General features: G+C 42.5%; 1 long non-coding RNA gene and 5 other non-coding genes across 6 annotated transcripts; all 6 read left to right on the top strand.

Annotated features, from left to right (window-relative positions):
* Positions 1–270: 270 nt before the first annotated feature.
* LOC119348383 lies at positions 271–3,199 on the top strand. The gene is made up of 2 exons (XR_005168913.1): positions 271–2,120; positions 2,241–3,199. It is a non-coding gene; the product is annotated as an uncharacterized LOC119348383 (long non-coding RNA).
* On the top strand, positions 404–523 carry LOC119348386. The gene has a single exon (XR_005168916.1). It is a non-coding gene; the product is annotated as a small nucleolar RNA snoR111 (small nucleolar RNA).
* Positions 586–741, top strand: LOC119348388. The gene has a single exon (XR_005168918.1). It is a non-coding gene; the product is annotated as a small nucleolar RNA snoR134 (small nucleolar RNA).
* On the top strand, positions 793–877 carry LOC119348387. The gene has a single exon (XR_005168917.1). It is a non-coding gene; the product is annotated as a small nucleolar RNA U36a (small nucleolar RNA).
* On the top strand, positions 941–1,035 carry LOC119348384. The gene has a single exon (XR_005168914.1). It is a non-coding gene; the product is annotated as a small nucleolar RNA Z223 (small nucleolar RNA).
* Positions 1,120–1,225, top strand: LOC119348385. Its single transcript, XR_005168915.1, has one exon. It is a non-coding gene; the product is annotated as a small nucleolar RNA snoR97 (small nucleolar RNA).
* Positions 3,200–4,097: the final 898 nt, after the last annotated feature.

Here is a 4,097-nt window from a genome sequence, read left to right as displayed (position 1 = left end):
CCCCTAAAAAAAAATCCTTTTAGTCAAAATTGCACCGTACACAAAAGATATTCCAGGCCCACGCTCTCGACCTACAAGGGCCTAATTTTACCACCCCAGCCCATCTCCTGAATAAACGGTCAGCAGTCCAAAGAGGCCCGGAAAGCCTCCTCCTCCTCCTAGGTTTTCTCCAATCCCACGCCGCGCCAAGGCCTCTCCTTCCACTCGCCGCCAGGGAGGCTATAAATAAACTCCGAAGCGGTCCTCCAATCCCATCTCCCTCCTAGGGTTCCCAGCACCCGCCTCCGCCGCCGTATCTTCATCCCGTACCTCTCGCCCTCGCCCCCTCTCTTCTCCTACGCGATTTTCTTCGTTCTTTTTCATAAATTCGATCCTGCTTATTTGCGTTTTCCCCTCTCGATTCCTGACAAGTTGGCGGCCCCCATGCCGCCATCTTCGCGAGGAGGGGATAGATCGACGCGTCAAGAAATCGTTTCAATTGCCATGGCTTCCCGTAGGCAATATGATTGTTGCTTGCGTACACTTTTTTCTCTCCCTCCCTTCGTTTTGCTCGTTCTTCTCTTGCCGATGAGTAATTTTCTTGTCTTGCACGATGCTAACCCCGGGCTTGTCGGACGGATCTCGGTCCGCTGTGATGAAGGAAAGCCCCAATGCTGTGCTAGATCCACACCGCCGTTCAGTGTTGCAGGCCGCGACACTACGCGTGGATGAGCAGCCTGTGTCAGAGTAATGGATACATTCGCATCACATCGTTTTTCCCTCTTTTGTTTCGGATCTTGGATTGTGGTTTGGTGGCTGTGATTAGAATCTTACCCGCGCTTCTGATCAACTCGTGAAGTACAAGGGAGAACATGGTTGAATTTCTTAATATGAGCCACTGCAAATACCAGATCCCTTTTTCTTTCTGATCTCGGTTTATTTCTGTTATTATGTTGTTTGTACATGGCGGTGATGATAAACATTTGAAGCAAACATGCCAGTTCTGCTTCTGAAAATTCATGATTGAAAAACCTGTTATACCGATCTGAGCCATGATCTATCATCTACTTTAGTTTCTTACTCTGTTTTATAACTGGCTTTAGTTTTGATTGTTGCCGAGTTTAACTATCCTCTCGCAAGTTTTTCTGATTTGTGGAAGAGGCTGAAAATCTCGGGAGAGCGTGTGTTGTCATCAGCTTCGTCTCTTGTTCCTACGAGATGGGAGTTAAATAACGACACGAGATTTCACAAATTTCTGCTGCATCCTCTCAATAATATCTAGTCAAGCTGGAATGTCCCCCTGCACCCTGGCAAACAGTATCTAATCGGGAGAAACAAGGCATAGTTCTATTCTTTTTTGATCTGCCAATATTGTGTTTGAATGTTTCAGTAATAAGCAAGAATTTTCCCTTCAGATGTGCATTCTGGTAGCAGTGTTCTGCTTGTCTTAGCCCTACATGATGAACTATGTTTTAGCTATGGATGTATGTCCAGGTGGAGCTATATTTGTCATAGTTACTCTGATAGGGCAAAGACTGTTAATTTCCTTTCTTAATCTTATGTAGCAAACAGCCCCAATTAAGTGTTTTGGTATCTGCAACACATTTGATATGTCCATCTGATATTTGTGAAATAATATGGCAACGAAGATAAATATATGGCTATGTTCTTAGAACATTTGTAGTCTGCCAGGCTTAAGAGAATGCTGCTAATTCCTTCATTGGATGTTTGAGCCTTGTTAATTACCCCTGATTATTTCACTTGTGGAAAACGTAATTTGTTTGTAACTGTAATCACCAACTTCTGATTTTGTTATGAAATGAAAGCAAATTCACTTTTAAGTTATTGTAAAAATACTGGTAATAATATCAGGGCTGAAAGACGTAGAATATATTTTGTACTATTCTACGCATCCATCCCTATAGCCCCTGCAATATAATTCCAAAGATATGGCTAGGGTTCCATGGATGTAATGTTTGAACATTGAACATTTCGTTTCTGAAAGATTTCTTCCATTTAGAAGAAGTCAATGGTTGCTTGTTTATTGGAGGGAAAACGGGCGATATCCTGGACCGAGTGGATGACGCCATTTGATGACACGCGGAGGGGGAAGACCCCTTGCCTTTTCGCGGCCCATCCTGGTGATTTTTCTTTTGCTAGGCACAGCACTAAAAAACCCACCTTTTTACGATTATGAGGTTTCTTCGAAGAGGAAATTGCATCTTGTAACAACATCATTTCTCCCTTTTTTTCTACCCCAGGCTTTGCAACATTTCGAAATCGGGAAATTGCGACAGGAGCAGGTGCTACTAGAGAACAATTAGTAAATTTGGATTTGCGAATTATTATAGAGAATTCTTTGGTCGAATGGAAGGAATTAGAAGACGAAGGGGTATGGTGGAGAGGCTGCCTGTTTCCTTGTAGTTGGATCTCCCACTTTTTGGAATGTTCCAAATTCCACTTGAGCATCCAAATCTGGATCAATACTAGCAAAACCATCTTGGAAGAATGTTCTAGCGTCATGCCAAATGTGTCAGAAAAAGATGATTTATTCCTTATTTAAAATTTGAAAATTTGAAAATTCACTTCTTTATTTTATTAATTTAGGATCCAGAAGGTAGTTTTTTTTGATCCATATCTTACTTGATTCATATTATTGTATAATCGCCTCGTGTCGATAGGTCAGTGAGAAAACCCTATACTCAGATCGCTCTCTCGCGACCGACAAGTGCCGTCCACCAAGATCCTCCTCTGCATCTGAGCTTTTCCGTCGGGATCACCCTCCGCCTCGAAGCTCCTGACCCATCTGGCCGCGGCGGCAGCGGCAGACACCTACTTCAACCAAGGCTACCCCCTCCTCATTCTAGCATTGTGATATGGGGCGTAATTTAACTTGGACTACAACTGATTGATGTAGATCTGTGCATTGAAGGGGATCAGTTTGTAGTAATGGGTATCATCAATGTTTCCTTGTGCCAATTGATTATGCAATTCTGTTTGGTGTCGTGAAGGGTTTTTCCCTAATTACAGTTAGTACAAGGGAACCTTCATGATTTAATCTTTCAAGGCTCGTTTTCTAGCCCATGTGTTTTTTAAGGCTGTTGTAGCCAAAGTTATTGCTGCACGTATTACACATACCTTTTACTTCTGCAATGAAGAAAAACTACATGGGCTAGAAAAACATTGTATTAGATTAAAATGCAATTGGTTTATCCTATCACTGATCCACCTACTAGCTCACTTGTTCTGTATTAACTTCCTAAGCAATGCACCTCAGACGATTTTCTCAAAAGTGTGTCGAGATTATATTCTCAATATATTATTATTTAATCAGTTTACAAGTTCATTGATTTCCTTCGATTATTTTCAAATCCTGAAATTATTTGTAATGTCCTATGCATTTTGCAGAATTATTTTGTGGTTTTTGTTTAGACTTTTTTGGGAATTACATGTTTGTTAGTAATATTAAAAATATATCTGCTATGTGATTCAGACGCTAGAACGATTCGTTTTCCCCCATCCACATGTTACCAAATGGAAGAAAATATCCCCTGTGGTGGTAGGGGGGAACCCATGTACCAAAGGTCACGTGGGGATTGCAGTCAGAGGGAACAACAGTTATGGCTAACGGGGCTGATTTTAATTTGAGGTTATGGCGGGAGCAGTTAACTGCATCTCTGTTTCTGATCTGGCGCATGACTGAGAAAATTGTAGTGATGCATGATACACAGAAAAATGGGAGATCCCTACAGCATCCCGACATACTAGCAGAGCACCTCCAGCATTACCAGAAAGATCATATAACTTCGACAACACTTGCGTTCAGGCACAACAGAATGTACGTGCAGGCATGCGCGGGATCTAGTGAGGTTAGGACATGCAAGTGTGTGAGCTTATGAGGCACTAATGGGCCTGTTGAATCAAGCGATGCTGGTGATGGCGCCATTTGACAATGCTCGGGACGGGCTAGGGCTTGAAGATTGTGTTCAGACTAAAAAGCATCCGGTCCGGCTGTCCATGACCACTGGTGAAATTGAAGCTGCTTGAAACAGTGGCTCATGCACTGCCACGCGTCATTAATGCAGTCGTGGGTTGTTCACACGTTTGAAAGTTCAAAA

Source organism: Triticum dicoccoides, unplaced genomic scaffold, assembly GCF_002162155.2.
Source record: "Triticum dicoccoides isolate Atlit2015 ecotype Zavitan unplaced genomic scaffold, WEW_v2.0 scaffold9090, whole genome shotgun sequence".
Taxonomy (NCBI): Eukaryota; Viridiplantae; Streptophyta; class Magnoliopsida; order Poales; family Poaceae; genus Triticum; species Triticum dicoccoides.
Note: the sequence above shows the minus strand (reverse complement) of the source record. Positions and strands in the feature narration are given on the sequence as shown.